The following is a 17,537-nucleotide window of genomic DNA, read 5'->3' on the forward strand; positions in this document are numbered from 1 at the left end:
TTCCCTTCCAACTAACTAGTCTGTAGGACTTAATTCTGCTTTCCAAGGGGAGCCAGAATATAAAGCACAGCTTTGGCCATGACTGGGATCAGCACAATGAAAACTGGGTAACTGCTTGAATCTCATCTCCCACCACTATCTCTCTCTCTCATCTATGTTTTAAAAGGCAGCCTTTTGGCCTAGGAAGCAGTGACACTCCGGGAGGAGAAGCACACCAAGCACCCAGATCTTGTTTTCTAAGTATCTTTCTCCAGTAAGAGCAACCAGGGCTCCTTAGAGAAGTAATAAGCTCATTGTAGGGCTAGCGTGGCGGGGTGGGGGTGCGGGGTACAGAATGAGCCTGCAGACTCTTGTAGTGGCAGGAAATAAGGCAGTGCTCAAAGAACAGAAGTATGGAGGCATGCCAAAAGGACATAGTCCCAAAACTGCAAGAGCTCCTGGTGGTCAAAGCTGGAACAATTAAAAAAAAAAAGGAATTATAACCCAAAGTATAAAATAAATATACACGAGCGCATACTGATATAAATAATTGGATAACAAAATAAATAATGGAGGAGAAAAGACACATCGTCCTTGCAGAAGAATGTTCCACCCTCCAGGAGATGGCACCTCGTCCTCCCACGTTCTCCCCCTTCTGGCCCCCAGCGAAGTGTGGGATGGACTGAGTATCTCATTTCCAAACCATAGAACATAGAAAGGGTGAAAACAATAATATTACAGTGGAGAAACCTGGAAATCAAGACCTTAACCAGAATGATCAAGGTTAACACCCCATGCTGCTAAGTCGTGTTCCTGTCATATACCCCCTTATGATGTGATAACAAAGGGATGTTATCTCTGTAGTATTGTTCCCCAATACCCCTGTCAAACCATGATTAAAACATCTAATTACCTCATATTGGGGTATGTTCTAAAAATTACCTGACCAGTATTTCTCAAAATTAGTGAGGTCATAAAAAACAAGAAAAGTCTGAGAAACTGTCAGAGTAGAGTGGAGTATGGTGACATGACGTCTAAATCCAATGTGGTATCTTGGACATTAGTGGGAAAATTGGTAAGGCCTAGTAAAGTCTGGAATTTAGTTACTAGTAATGGAGTTCCCCTGGGTTCTTCGTTTTGACACATGTACCACGGTAATGTAAAATGGGGAGTATATGTGGGCTGTCTGTACTATCTTTGCAACTTCTCTGTACACCTAAAATTATTCCAAAATTAGAAGTTGTTTACTATTATTATTATTATTATTATTATTATTATTATTTAAAGAACAAAGCAGCTAGCTTGAAGAGGCTCCCTCTTGTCAAATCTGGGCCAATTTGGGGATCAAATTTTGATCATTTTGATCAACGAATACATTTAATTAATAGTTATGAATTTGTACTAATATAAGTGAATGAGTGAATAAATAAATAAAGTGGAGATATGGGGAAACTCTTATATTGCCAACTAATAAATGCAGAAGGAAAATGGAGTTAGATTATCACAACGAATGTTAACACTAGTGATTAAAGTTTGATGAGGAAAGGTGTATTTGCATAGTCTCAAAGTAGTCACTTACAAAGCAAGTACAAAGGGAAAACAGTAACTTTATTTATGGTGAAGAAACTTGGCAGACAGCCATAAAGGATCAACATTAATATTACCCAAAATGGAAAAACCAATATCATGTGCTTCTGGAAATAATACACTGAGAACACCATGTCACCTCTGTGGTTTTCCTGCCCCCAAAACGTATAACCTGAATCAAATAATGGAGAAATGTCAGATAAGCCAAAATGGAGGGGACTTCCCCAGAAGAACTGGCTTACTTTTTTCATAAAGAGCATGGCTGAGAAACACAAAAAGGCCAAGGAACTGTTTCAGATTAAAACAGACTAAAGAGACATAACAAAATGTAATATATGATTGGATCCTGCACTGGGAAGAAACAAGTAGCTATGAAAGGATATTACTGGGACCCTAGGTGAAATGTGAATATAGGCTGTGGACTAGGTAATTGTATTGTATCAATGTTAATTTTCTTGATTTTGATAATTGCACTGTGCTTATGTAAGACCACACTGTTATTCTTATACAATGAAGAATTTGGTTGAAATTAAAAAAAAGGTGCCTCTTGTTGCTTTGTGGAAAAAGCATAGGAGAGATAAGGTGGAAGCAGAATGTCATTAGAAGGTTATTTTAATAATCCAAGTAAGAGACAAACAAGGCTCTGACTCAATGGTGGTTGGTTGTGGAAATGGTGCGAAATGGCTGGATTTGTTTTGAAAGTAGAACCATAAGGATTTGCTGATGGATAGGTGTGAATGAAGGAGAAAGAGAGCCAAGGGTTTCAGCCTGAGTGACTGGGAGAAGGAGGGTGGGTGTCACTTACCCAATGGGAGAGGGGGCGGTTGGGTGTGTCGGGAGATCAGGAATCTGATTATTACGCATTGCAGCCGGATGAGCTTTCCTGAAGTGCAGTTCTGATAATCCCACTTCTCTGACTGATAATTCTATTTCTTCCGTAGTAGAATGTTCCAACCGAGTGATCCAAACTCTTTAATTTGGCATTCAAGGTCTTTCTCGTCTTGGACCCACTCAAACTTTACAAAGGCAGTATTTACCCTTCTCAGCCTTCTTTTGGTTTCAGTGTAATTGAACTAATTGTTGTTCCTGATAAGGGCCAAGCCTCAATACTTTTCTTCTTATTGGTATTTCCTGAAGTAGGATCCGTTTACTGTTACTGGTATGAATGATCGTTGTAAATGGCACATGTAGAAATATTTGTATTTTGATAGCTATATATTGATTTTAATGTATATCAGAAGATGGTGTCACTAGCACATAAAACCTGTGGTTTCATGAATATTATTATTAGTACAAGTCTTGGTAAAATAGTGGGTCAGTTTAAAATCAACATAAAAAATATTATAGAAGGTATTATATAATACTACTACTACTAAGAGACGGCCAAAATTAGGAAGGTCGTACATGAAACCTGAGGTTTGGGAAATACTGTGCTAATAGAGTGTAATTGAAAACATGCTTTTTATAGGATGGTGACATTTCAAACATGCCCAAAGTAGAATGATGGCACCTCTTCTTTACCTTCAGTGATTGTAAAGCAGATTGCTTAGACCTGCCCTCTGGCTCGCCACCATCAGCTCCAGATTAGTGAGCCTGAAAAACCCATAGAGAGTCAGTGCCTAAAGTCTCAGTTTCAAAATGAAGGGTTTTGCACACCCACCGAGGAGTTGGAACCTCATCATTTGATAATGGGATGCCGGTGAAATGATTTGAATGGAGAAATAGTGTTATCAAAGGGTTACACTTCAGTTGAGGAAGGCTTTGGTTGGCAAGTAATAAAGGCGTATCATAACAGAATGGCTGAGATGGTTTTTATACATCTGGGGTTTCTATGATTTTTATAGCACTAATTATTGAGGACCGTATCTTGCTGTAATGCAACTGTGGTCCCAAATCAGATCTTAGCAGGGAAGTGTTCACTGCCTCTAGTGCAGCAGACACACTGGTGAGAATGTTTGGTGTGGAGTCAGGCAGCCTCAACAGTGAGCCATCCAGAGTTTGCTATTTCCTAGTTATATGGCCTTCGATAAGTAAGTCGTCGTAGTTCTCTGAGGTTTTCTTTCATTTTCTGAACATGGTGTTCTCTACCTAATGAAATAATAATAGTTGTAATTTTGACAGCATTCTGCTCACTGTAGATACACTGCTTTCCTTACTTGACAGTCTTTCCACAATGCCTTACACCCCTGCCTCCAGCCCTCCCCCGCAAGTCCATTGTTCTACTTGGGTAGATGAGCAAATAGGGATAATTGTGGAGAGATCTTATAATAAAGGGAAGAAGGAATACATCACAGTCGTTTAAAACTTTGGCCTGCAGGTCTCTTGCTTCAGTAGAATCAGCAGGTTATTCTGTGCTGGATCCTGTGGTGCATTTGGAAATCAGCAAACCTTGATGGAGGGAGAAGGTCCTTCGTTCAGTTGGCAGAAATCAGAAAGTATGGAAATACACAGCAATAAACCTCCTGGCAGGCTTCTCACAGAGAAGCAGTGGGATCTTGTTCAGAATAGTTCTGCCTTTGGAAAGAGAGAATTTCCTCTACTAGAAGACATAAAACAGTAATGAGAAGAAGCACTTGGTAAATTCAGGAAATCAATTTCAGCTTGGGAATCCCAAACGGGAGTTTATTTTGTGGGGTAGGGAGCGATTTTCCAGGGCTGACCTTTGGTAAAAGGAAACTTCTGATTTTTTAGTTTTAAAGCTCCCATGGGCTAATTCAAAGTGGAGAAGGGCACATGCTTTCCACGGGGACGCCCGTGGAGACGTATGCATAGTAAACCAACTGACTGTTGGCTGGTGGGGTTTGAATTTTGGGGGCCTGTGCCCTTTTTTCATTTCCACCACTGAGTGAAATTATTCCCTAAATCAATTCCTATGGAATGTGATGAAATAAATGTTAGCCAGACTGAACTTCCTGAATTAACTCTTCATTACATTTTAAAGGGGGAGATACTATACTTAGCAAGTAATTAAAATAAATTATTTTTCCCATTATGTAAAAGATAGCACAGAAAGGATTTGCTGGGATCTAAGTGCAGGAAAGAGTTCTCCTTCCTGGCTATGTTTTGGTGCCTTCTGGAGGCACGTATGACACTTGGTAGAAATAATTTCCGCATGAGCAACCTTGCTGGGACGACCTATTGGCTCCGTTCATCAGAGATTGTCTTCATTTAGGTCTTATTGATAAGATCAGGTTTGCAGGTTCTGGAATTCATAGAACTAAATGATCTGGGACAAAGAATGGGAATTTGGCTTGATCTGTCTGGCAAAGCATCCCTTTCTAGGACTTTGCACAGGTCTGTTCCAGTCTGCAGCAGTCCCTTCAAGCTTCTTACCCAGGTCCTGCCCCTCTCTGAGCAGATCCCATCTCCCCATCACTTCCTGGCCTTTCCATGAACCTCAGCTCTTTGATGTGGCCCAGCCCTCCCTCCCACTACCCAGACTGCCTCTTTAGTCTGTTTCCCATTGCTTCTTGCCTTGAACTTGACTCTCAGGAGACCGTATGACTGGTAGTTCGGGCACAGCATATGGTATTAGATGGAGGCCCTGTCTCCTGCTGAAAGCACCCTTCTGTCCTCTCTTTTTATCTGTTACATGTTAATTCACAAGAGAAAGCTGTCACTTCTGCAAGGAGAGTTCCCATGTGCTTGGCTATCCTCTTATGTTCTCACATGACCTTGGATATACTGCAATCACCACTTTCACTCTCGTATATTGAAATTTCCTATTTATTTTGACCCTCCTCATTCTCCATCAGCTGAAATTAGAATGTAAGCTCTTTGAGGGCAGGCAAAGCATAACTTATTCATATACATTTTTTTATCCCAGTATCTTGAATATGGAAGGGGCTTAGTAAGTTTTGATAGACTTTTGAAGCCACATCACATCTTGTCCTCAAGTGGCTCAGGGTCTAGGGAGGTGACAGTGACAATACAGGTCACAGTGACGTGTGCATAGGGGCCCATTAGAACACAGAGAATGGACCCTACTCAGAAGAACTCACATCTACCTCGATACATTGACTTATAGCCAGCTTTCAGATGAGATTTTTATTATTGCTGCTGTTGGCTTATTTTGATTTGCTTTGGCTTATTTTTTTATATTTTTCCTTTTGGTGTGCTTTCTTCTCTTTAATTTTCCGTGAGGCTTTGGGATACCAAGCTTCACATATGGAGCCTCAGTTTCTTCATTTGTAAAATGAGAATGTAAGTTTGTGCTTTGTGAGTGAAACTCCTTCTAGATCCAATGTTGACAATTTGTGACTTTCCAAAGGCTGCAAAATGGGAAGCCTACGTGAGAGGATGTTAAAATGGGACTCTTCCTATGTCCATTTTAGCTGATGTCCCAGAGCTGAGACAATTTCACAGGTGGCAGACCACCTACATAAGAACATGCTAAGGACTGTGAAAATGGTTTTGTTACTGTTTGCTCATCACTTACCTCAAGGTTATAAAAGATGTTGGGGAGAATTCCTTTGGCAAAGGTTATAGCCTGCCCGACTCCTCTCCATGGAAATGGGTGGTATGTGCGTCCTTTTACCTGAAGCCAAGTGTAGGGGGCTTAAAGAGGGGTGTGTAAATGTCCCCGGGAACTTGGACAACATAAGGCCTGGTGTTTGTTGCCCTCCTGTTTCAAAACATAGTGTATTAATAGAACATTTGAGGTACACGAAGGCCAACAGAGCTGGAGATTCTTACCATTGAAATGATAGCCTGTTACTCAGAGTTCCCAAGAGGAGGGGCCTGCTATGTCCTGGTGGTGGTGAGGGGAGCACATGTGGAAGCCCCAGGGTCAGTCAAGAGGCAGAAGGACAAACTATGGTAAGAACCTTGACTGTGGTATCCACAGGAAGCGATGGGTGAGGCAGGGTAAGCAGATTATGGTGAGCCAGTTTGAATAATTTCAGTGGCTCTGGGCCCAGGGGCTGTCCCCAGTTGCCTGGTGCCTAGCCCTGGGGTGACTCGGGCAGGGGAATAATGGTCTGGAGCATGAGGGCCTGAAAAAGAGGTGGCTGGGAGTGAGAGCATCGGATTGGTTGGTTTGCAGATGCAAGGTGCTCTCACAGGTAAGGTGTTTCCTATCTCTGGAAACTGGCTAACACGAGAAGGTGTCAGCAAGTCCTCGGAGGTCAAAGCATCAGAATACGGAAAACAAAAGGCATGGTTAATACACCCCCGTGGAAATCTGCAGTCAGCAGGCTCAGGATGGATCTGCGCCTGCTGGGTGGGAGACAGATGTGGCTATGATGGGAATAACCTCCATTTATACAAACAGTGGGGCTGTGGGCAGGTTTTCTAGGGTGTAATGTGGAGCCAATGGAAGGGAGTTTCCCTGGGATCATCTTAAAAGTACCCCTACCCCCCCACACACACAGTGGAACCTCTTAGAGAGGCACAGCTACCCCACAGAGAGGCTGAGTGCTAGAAATCTCATGCCCGTGGAGATGCCATGTGGGACAGCTGGAGGTGAGGCAAGTCCCTTGTCACGGGAAATAAAAGTGGTTTCTAAAGAGCGGACAGAAGACCTAAAGAAGAGATGAACCTGAATGCCAAATATATAACTGTTTCCTCTCATCACTTCCTCCTGGGCCTGGTAACTAGGGATGTGAGAAACAGCCAGTAACAGATTTACTCTCAGTGATTGGTCCTGAGTTGGAGGTGGGGGGGTGGGGCCGGGGACGAGGGGGAGGAGTTCCCCATTATATAGGACTTTGGATGGAATATTAATTTGGACCGGGATTGGGTGGTTATTAGACTTGATTACACTTTATATTATCTAAGAGTGCTCAGGAAAGCTGTGAGATCTGCCCGTGGTTTCATGTGGGGGCAGAGAAAGGATTAGTCATTGGGTGATGGGGAAAAGCACACCGCTATGTCTCGGTGACATCCAGTTGTGTTCCACTCATTTGATAAACCTGTTGCGTGAGCAGACAGAATGGCGGTCGGTTTGACAAAGTTTATTTAATTTAAAGCCCCCGTGCCCAGAGCAGCATTTTAGGACCTGGGTGAATGACATTAAGTAGATAGGATATTTGTCCTTAAACGTGCTCACAGTTCAGTGGGAGGGAGAGAACAGGTTAGTCCATTGCAGCCTGCCTCTTACAGGTCTCCCTGCCATTGGCTTCTCCCCACTTCCATCCCCCTTCTTCTGCCAGGACAGTTATGAGCTTGAACGTGTTGACCTTCTGACTGAGGAGCCTGGAGAGTCTGTGCTCTGTGCCATGTTCACTGTGTACCAGTCTGAGCGGTGGCGGTGGCTGGACCCAGGCAAGAGACTGAGACAGACCTAGCAGTGAAGCATTTGGACCTTGGATCAATTACTCAAGCATTCAAGCCCCAGCTTCCCCATCAATACATGGAGATAAAATCTACCCCTTGGTCTGTTGTGAGAAATAAATGAGATACTTGTCCAGGGTTTACCAGGGTGAACTTCACATTGAACTGCTTCATAAGGAGAGCTCATAACCCAGTTATCAGCTGGGACATTTGGCCTCGCCCCCCTCTCTGGCCTTCTCCCTCCTGTATTTGAAACCTACTGGATGAATTTCAAACGACTCTAGTCCAAAGACTGTCTTTATGGTTAGATGTTTCTAGGGGAGAAGAAAAGTAAAAAAAAAAAAAAAAAAATTTAAAGTAAACGAAAGAGTACTGCATGACATCATTCTTAATAAAATAGAGTGAAGGAGTCCAACTGGAAAGGTTGATGACTTTGTAGTAACTTTTTGTGTGTGTGTGAGTATACCAGTGAGGTTAGGCGTGTCAGACACATTTATATTTGGCAGAAGGAAGTGATTTAACTTTCCTTTGTATACGATGTCCGTGAAGCTGATTATACCTGGGATTTATAATTCAATTTAGTGAAATGGAAAGACACTTGAAAAAATTAAAAAGTGGAAATGGGGTTATTTGTCATTCTTTCATCAGATAATCTTGAACTGGCTGTGCCAATCCCATATATGAAAATTGGTTTTCCCCGAGGTAATTCTGAGGACTCTGGTACTACTGCCTTGTTTTCTAGTGTGATTAATGACAATCTTGCCTCTCCAGCAGATTGTCTGGGTCTTTAGGACAAGGATGGTCTCCTCTCCTTTTAATTTTAAAAACCATTTTAATTTTTAGTATTCTGTGGTAATTAGATCACTTAATAATTACTCATTGACTTTGTCTTGTAATTGACTTTTGAATCATTCAAAGTCGTTTAAAATAAGCTTATGGCGCTTTTGGTGTTAATCATGTTTTCACGTATTCTTTGACTATAGCTGTTTGAAAATTGGCAATCGATGTATTTGTTAACCAGAACAGTCCATTCCTAAGTCCTGCCCCATAACAGGGAGTTCCCCGCGTTCTTTTTATTGTTATGGCCCATAGGAAACCTCGTGAGTGGATTGCTCCCTCCTCAGACACATCTTAGCGTTTGGATCCAGACAGATTCTGAAATTCAGAATTAATACTTAATTTTAAATTCTGAGGTGGAAATATGTGCCCACTGGGAATTCTACTGAGTTTGTCTATAGAAAGTAAATATTAATTTTGTTAAACTGAATATATTTGCATTTATGTTCCCAAATCATCACCAGCTTGCTTAACAAAAGGCAAATAGAGGCAAATGCTTTCAATTAGTGACTTTTCTATTTCTCTCAGGGATGCTTTTTAGCAGAAATATGTGTGTGTGTGTGTGAGATATGTATGTATATATGTATATAAATGATTTTTTTCGGGTATCAGTTTACACTATCAGTTGAAATGACACAGCTCTTATTTAACCATTCTTTTTGGCTGATTTCATTTCATTGTCTAAGTAGGTGACTGCCTTGATGGGACAGTTTGTCAAACACACACAAGACACAATGTCAGGTCAAGGCCTGCCTGAGGAGGCTGGTAAAGACAGAACAAGCTGCTTTTAGAATCAGACCATGTATTACTTATACAGCAAAAGGAAAAATCGCTGAAGGTACCCAGCTCCCTGTGGTCCTTATCTCTCCACAAAGAGGGCCAACACACACAAAAGGGGCTGCACCCCTGAAACACAAGTTATGGGAGTCCCCATTGCCAAGGAGCCAATTCTAAACTGCGGCTGTGTGCATTTATATTCTGCATTTCTGCTTTGATGGAGGCAGGCCAGAAAGCCCCATACCTCATCAGACCCTGGGAGACAATGAGAGCCTGTGTGTGATGTCCTCGCAGGGCAGACGGGGAGGTGAGTGGACAATGGCCTCACAGCAGCTCCTCAAGGGGCTCCCAGGCTCTCGTGTTCTGGAAGGATCATGAGACATTCTATGGAGACTCAGATGAGCTGTGTTTCAAGGCTTCGCCAGCGTGGCCTCTGTGGATACAGGGAGGTCGCCCGGGCATCATGGTGGAGCTGTTCCCTGGGCCATCGTTTTGAAGCTGCCAGCCACCCGTGATGGTCACGTAAGAGAGAATGTAGCAGGGACCTTTTAGCTCCGTTTTGAAGCTCTGGCTGGTCCAGCTTGTCTACTTTTCTCGTAGCTGCTTAGACTCCATAGAGAAGTTTTCTTGTGGGCAGATCTGTTACTGGCTAGGAGAACCGAGGTCTGGTATGCGTGACCTCAAGGGGATACCCAGTTTATTAAGAAAACAGAGCAGTTTCGGAGTGCTTCGCTGCAGATTTTGCTGTACTGGGCTTTAGTTGGTAGGCACAACCTAAAATGGTTAATAGCTCAGACTCTGCCGTTGGACAGTTCACCCATTTACAGGAGGGTGAACCTGAACAGATTGTCTAACCTCAGTAAGTCTTCATTTCCTCATCTATAGAGTGGGGATGACAGCAAGAGAAACTACTTTGAAGTACAGGTAACATGCTAAGAATGCTGTCTGATACGTCAGCACCCAATAAAAGCAGCCCTCGATATTGCTGAGCCTATATCGCAGTGCTGAGCTCTCTACTGAGCATTTGGGATAAGGGGGAAAGACAAGGAAAAAAGAACCCCAAATTTTGTTAATTTACCAGATAGCTGACTTAGCTGGACACAGACCTAAAGCAGTCTGTCAGCAAACGTTGACAAGGGTGATAGGACGATCTTTGTAAAGGAGGGATCAGGGGTCACAGGATTTATCTTGTGGTTGGACTGTATTTGATTACACTGCTGAGCAGGCCCAGTGACTTGTGGCTACAGGCGGAGAGCAGAAGGTCACTTAGTAGAAGCCACCATCAAAGAGTACTGTCCCCCAGATCGCTTTGTAGAATGGTTTGGCCGGGGACCATCCACATCTCTTCATTTTCCTTCCATCGTCCAGCTCGGGGAAGGCCCGCACAACTGGTTTGATCATTTTGACTTAAACAACTGGTCATTTCATATCCTATGGGATGTGTGCTGAGGACATTAAACACAGGTGTGTGGGGATAGAAAGTGAAGGCACAGCCATTTTCCAATTAGGAGCCTCTCAGTTGCCTGAAACCCAAGCACATGGAGTGAACCAGACACCCCTGTCTGGAGCTCTGTATTCAACTCAGGATCCAACTCTCAGTGGAAAATTAAAAACAAAGTCATTATTATATATTAGATTTATTAAAAATGCAACTATTACCAAGAGCCTGTGGGCATGTGTGGAAAATGCCGTAATTAAATTAAATTAAATTAAATCCAGAAGCTAGAAGTAACATTTTCCACTAAGGAGGAGGAGGAGAAAGAAAAAAAATAAGCCCATAAGAGAATTCCAAACCAGAAAAGTACAAGAAGTGGCCAGGATTCTTCTAGGAGAAGGAAGATGTTATAACGGTTATTATTATTGCTGCCCTGAGATAATGGAAAAGTAATATGTAAATTTGGAACAAGATTGGAACTTTCCAGGCATTGGGAAATGATGTTTATTTGGAAGAAGGTGAATAACATTAAAGCCAGAAATGGAATAGCTACTATAATAGAGAAAGTTTATTTGTAGTAATTATTTAGAGTAATTATTCAAACAGTGACTCTCAGATCAGTGGGAAAGCAGTGTTCTTTCAAGGTCACCAAGGTCAAGGGAGGGTAAAATTGTCCGCTGGCAGATTCAACTTGCGTGCTTTATTTCTGGAAAAATTAGGACAGTGTTAAGATGATAGGTGATAGGTAAGAGTGGAGCTTTAGTCCTGTCTCCAAGACAGCCTGTGTTTCTTGTTTCCATCCACACGTGATAGAAGGAAGGTTGAGTAAAGAAGAAAGAGAGTTAGTGGGATGAACCCTGGGTGTGTCTACATTTTGGTTTTCCTTTTTTGAGCTGTGTTGCTACAAAGAGGTTGGATGGTCCTCACAAAGGCCCCTGGGCGTATTCCCACATCACTTAGGACTAGAAGCTCGGAAGGGCCTTTGGGGCAGAAGACTTCGAGTTAGTTGCTTTGCTGGACTAGAATCCTTAGTTTCTTCTGCAAGATCAGCATTGGCTGCCACTGTGCTGCTTTTTCCGAAATTAGGACAGTTCTGGGGTATTTTTAACGTATGAAGTGGTCCAGGCAGTCCGAGGGTGAGGTCAGAGTACAGTCAGTGCCTCAGGGGTGGCAGCTCTCTAAGATGCATGGCCCACGGAATCCCCTGGCAGCAGCAACTGAAGCAGTTGCTATTCTGGAGGTTGGTGGTTATGGGCTGTCTGACTACCAGAAATGTTCCATTTGTTTTGTATTTGAAACATTAGTTTTTGCCCCATATCTGAGAAATTTGTTATCCTTCTGAATTCCACTCAGGCTGTTGTCTTTGCTCCCAACTGGCTCATGTTGATGTGGTTGAACTTACTGATCAATTTAAACATCAGATTTGATTGATGGATACTTGGCCAGATAATCTATTGTGTGTCAGTCAAAATGATGGGACCGGTTGCTTGAAGGGAACTCTAGATCACTACCAGGCCACTCAGGGATTGCGATAGAAAGTTCTGAGGTCTGGATAAAACCCTGTCTTCTCAAACTGGGGCTCTTGGGGCTTTCTGCACAAGGACGGATTCACTTTACTCAGGGGGGGAACCTGTGAGGACTTCTCATGATTTTAGGTTGTTTTTTTTTTTTTTTTTTTTTTTTTTTTTTTTTATGGCTAGCTCATTAACTGTGGTTCTTGAGGGAAAAGGGAGGTGGTGAATTCTGGCATCCAGGCTGGCAAACCTGTGATCCGTAAGGCTCTTTGGCTCTGCAGTGTGGCTACATTGTCTCTGGCCGTGAATAAAGGCTTCCTCAGTTTACATAAAAGGGGCTCGCTCCTCCCCTGCAGCCAGCCCTCCATGGGAAAGACTGCTGAAATCAGGTGCTTATTTAATATAATCTAATTTAAAGGAACACACTCTACCCCTTTTACGTGCACAGGACTCAAGTGCCAAATGCTGCGCCTTGAGTGGGTCTGTTTTTATTCCCGGCAGGTTTTCACAGGGTGTTATTGTAGGGGTGAGGTCGTCTGGCTGGTCACCTTGATCCAAGCCCTGCTTGCACAGTAAGTTTATAGTTTTTTTTTTTTTTCTTTAATCCTTGCGAAGTGGCAGAACTCCTGTTGGAGTGTGAAGGGAATCAGATACTTATAATCATTTTTAACTGCTGGGGTCAGATCTGCAAAACCACTCAAAAAGCCAACAAGCGATTCAAACTGCCACATTACACAGGGTATAAAAACCCCGAATTTTACGTCTGTAGAAAACCATGTCATTTGCGAGTTGAGGCTTTGGATAATTTCAAACGATTCTCAGAAGTTTCCCTGTAGTACGTCCCCTGTTTCCAGAAAAAAAAGTAGGAAAGACAAGAAGATAATACCAGGAAAAGAGTATCCCATTTCTTTACCATATTTTTTCCTACCGCTATGTCTAATGCCAATAATAGAAATTATGAGGAAGAAATGTAAGTGTGGCTTGATGGCTTTATGCGTTTGAGTTCCTCATGAAGTCAGATTGCCAGAAGCAAGCTGGGAAGACAGAGGTGGGAGTGCAGGACAGGGAGAGGAAAATAAGAGAATTCCATGCTACTTCGAAGGATGTGTACAATTTATGAAAAATACTGGGAAGGCTTTTGGAGTGTGGCATCTCTATTGCCACTGCTATGTATGTGGGTGAGTTAGGTGGCAACCGTCAGAGCACAGCTTGAGCACGGCAGGGTCCTGGACCACTAACTAGAACAACCACGTGACTCACCACATCAGCTGCTCGGCTGTCTTCCCAGATGGGCTGGAGGGCTGCCGTGCAGTTTGAGTAAATCAACGTGGCATGGAAGGGTGAGAGGAAGGGTGATGGAGAAGGTCCAGAACCTTCGCTACAGACTCCATGTCAAGTCCTGAATGCAACAACAGGGACCGTATTGCTGCCAGTTCATTGCTGTCCCTTCTGTACATCCGAGTGCAGTAAATATTACAGATCAGTTTTCATCCTAAATAGGAGTTGTGTGAAATGGTCTTGGTAGGGTGGAAAGCAGAGCTGATCTGTGCAAACAGGAGCTTCGTCTAGGAAACTTAACGTGTCTTTCCTTTGTATTAGCCCATTTATCAAAAGGTATGAACCTAGCTTTGAACATGGCCCCTTCTTTTGTTTCTTAATCTTGTGGACGAGAGATAGCATATGGTTAAGACCATGGCCTTGAATCAACAGGTCTAGACTTGAATCCCAAATCTGTGATTTATTAGCTATTTGAACCTGAGCGTGTGCTTCAGCCTTCCTTTTCTTATCTTCAAACTGAGGACAGTAACTGTATCTTACCTTATAAATTGTTGGGAGGATTAAATGAGATGATAGATTGAAGACGCTTTCAGTTTTTTCAACCATAATCTGCAGTAGGAAACATATATTTTGACGTTACTAATTGGCATATCTATATGTACACACACACACACACAACACACACACACACACATAACTTTAACAAAAATTTACATAACTTTAACAAAAATTTCATGCAACAATACCCTTACTATGTGTAATGTGCTCTGATACTTTCTGTTCTATTCTATTTCATATTTAAGAAATAACCTGGTCATGAGCCACTACATTAATTTTACAACCCATCAATGGGTCATGAGCAATAGTTTGAAAAACACAGATCTAGCACTTAGCACAATGACTGGCACACAGGCATTGTTCTGTAAGGAATAAACATTGTACTCGGGAGGGAATGATGTCATGTAAGAGGTTTACTGGGGCATAATACTTTGGCCAGAGGAAGTTGTAATAAAACGCTGAAAGTTTCTTAATGAAAGTAGCATGAAGGTTGCCAATATGATAAAAGCACTTTTTCCTCCTCTTTTTTTTTTTTTTTTTTCTGATTAAGGCATGAAATTGAAAAAATAAAAAATAAAAAAGCAAGAGGCAAAGAGGTTGGAAAAATTTAAACAAAACAAAACATCATTCTCTTTTCCTTAACATAGTTTAATTCAAATTTTCTAACCTAAAGATCAATTTTAGAATGGTTAATATTGACACTTTTGGACAATAAATACTTAAAGGCAGAAAATGCCCAGGATGTTATTTATATACAGTTCATGTACCCAGTTTAGTCAGGGAGACAGATAAAGGAACAGATGTAAGAGCATGTGTCCCAGAATTGTGACTACAACCCTAATCTGAACGTAATAGGCTCAGAGACTCCTCTGTTTGAGGAGACGCAGAGGAGAGCCAGACACTTCCCTCCAGGGCTCACGAGGAGGCTGTAGAATGTCTTGGCCACCACCTGCCACCACACCTATCTGGGATAGAAGGGTAGGTGGCAGTTTACATAAGAAGTCTGGAGACGTGGGATTTTTAGAGTTGTTGGCCTTGTGGGGAGTGAGTGCAGAGTCCACGGTGAGGGGAACTTACCCTCCACCCCATGGCGAGCACAGGAGTTGCTTTCCCTTCTCCAACATCAAATGAAGGGACCTCTCAGACCATCATTTGTAAAGCCCACGTGTGTCTGCCGCAGGCAGGTGGGGCATCGCATACCTCAGGCATCAGTCTTGCTGATCTGCCCCTGAGAACCTGAGAAAGGAAGATTTGGGGGGAGACCACAGGGCTCAGATAAGGCGTGGCTACTGTGCCACGGCCTGCACCAGCACCGTTAGCCTAGGAGGGGTCCTGAGTGTCCAGTGGACTGAGAGAACCCTGCAGACAGTGGCTGGCGAGTCCATGGTAAGAGGGCTGTCCACAGGATGAGGGGACCACATCAGAAAGGGGCTGTTAGATGGACCACTAGTGACAGGAGTTGGGAGGGTGGTCGAAATGGAGCTAGAATAGGATTTCCCATCAGTTCCCATCAGTGAATCATGTAGTGAGAGGGGTGCCCCAGTCAATGAACTCATGAGCCCCACAAAAGAGTCAGCTTTGGGCACCTGCCCTATGTGCCTAGCCTTACCGGCCAGTCAGGGTTGGCCAGAGAGAGGATTCTAGTGGCTCCAGTTAAGTAAGCAGATGTTTGTCCCCTGCCTGTACCCGCCCCTGTCCCCCAGCAAATCTCCCTTTCCTGTTCCCATTCTCAAAAGATCTGGGATCTGAGGATGGATGGAGGTGGTGTGGTGATGAAAAAAATGTCTTCCTTCCCGCTCCAAATCCCTGAAGCCATATCTGACTTGAGGGAGAGGGAACGTTTTTGAATCAGATACGAGCCCAGACTTATTAACAGGATGGAACTGAGTTTTAATAACTGCAAATAACTGGAATGTTATGGGACCTGCCCGAGGTGTTAAAGGATTTACTATCAAGCAGGGAAGGAAGATTTGACAGAGCGTGAATGAAAACAGTGATTTAAAAAAATTTTGTTTGTTTCCCACTGATTTGAAATTCCAATTCCTTAATACACTATTTACAAATTAAATGCAAAACAGAGGGACTGGTCTTATAATGGTGTCAAATACAAGTATTTTTCCTCTCTTGCACAATGTTTTGTTTTTTCTTAGACTTAATAAAATTGTTTTATTTTTTGGTTTGCTTAGGTTTCTATTTACGTATCGCCAACTCAACCCCAACCATTTTTCCCAATTGTGAAAAATCTCTCAGTATGTTGAAATACATAAGGTGTTCTATTAAATTCATCTTGTTGGAAACGTCTTTTCTAGAGCCCCTTCTGACCTGTTCCAATTTGAACTGGTTGCTCTCTCTGGGTCTGCTACAGAGCTTTTATCATGTGGTCTTTCAAGAATATTTTGAGGGGAATTTTCTTTTGACATAGATCTTCTATTTAGATTCCAGGTCTTATTTTTCTCTTAATTTCCTTCCTTGTTTTTGTGGAACACTTGCTCCAGCAACTTCTGAAAAACATTGTGTGGGATGTAAATTTTTGGACTTAGCATATGAAAAATGCTTTCAGTTTATCTGTTGTGGTTTGTTTGCCCAATAGCTTCAGCAATTCCCCACCGTGTATTCATGTCCCCGACCATAGTGACTCTAGGTTTTGGTCAATGGGACAACATCAAACAAGAAGTAAGAAGAAATGGGAAATGCTTGCACATTGGGTGTGCCCTTTCTTCCTGCTTTTTGGGACCCTGAAACCACCACGGGGAGAAGACAGGCTAGTTTGCTGGAGGATGACAGACTATGTGGAACAAAGAGACAAGCTGTATCAAGTGAGAGACCCTGTTCCTTATGCTCTAGACCAACTAGCCTATAATGTGTGTATGAGGCCATCCTAGATTATCTAGCCCCAGGTGAACTGATACCCGACTGCAAAGATTCACCAAGCTAGCCCACTCCAGAAGAACCACTCTACTGACCCACAGAATTATGATAAATAATAAATGTTTTGTTGCATTTAAGTGAATATACTTTGGAGTGATTTGTTACACAGCAAAAGCTAACTGATGCTGTATCATGACACTTAATGATACATTAGCTGGGCAGAGAATAGTGCACTGAAGATCATTTTTTTAAAAGGTTAAAGGCATTGTTCTGTTGTCTTCCACTGTTGTTGGGAAGTCTTAAGCCACACAATTCCTGTGTTGTTGTTTTTTTGCATACACTTTTCTTTTCTCTTTGAAAACCTAAAGATTCTTTGAAAACCTAAAAACTCTTTAGAGTTTTCATATTTCACAATTATGTGCTTAGTTTGG

This window comes from Rhinolophus sinicus, chromosome 6 (genome assembly GCF_057876585.1).
Source record: "Rhinolophus sinicus isolate RSI-liver-muscle chromosome 6, RSI-T2T, whole genome shotgun sequence".
NCBI classification, from domain to species: Eukaryota; Metazoa; Chordata; class Mammalia; order Chiroptera; family Rhinolophidae; genus Rhinolophus; species Rhinolophus sinicus.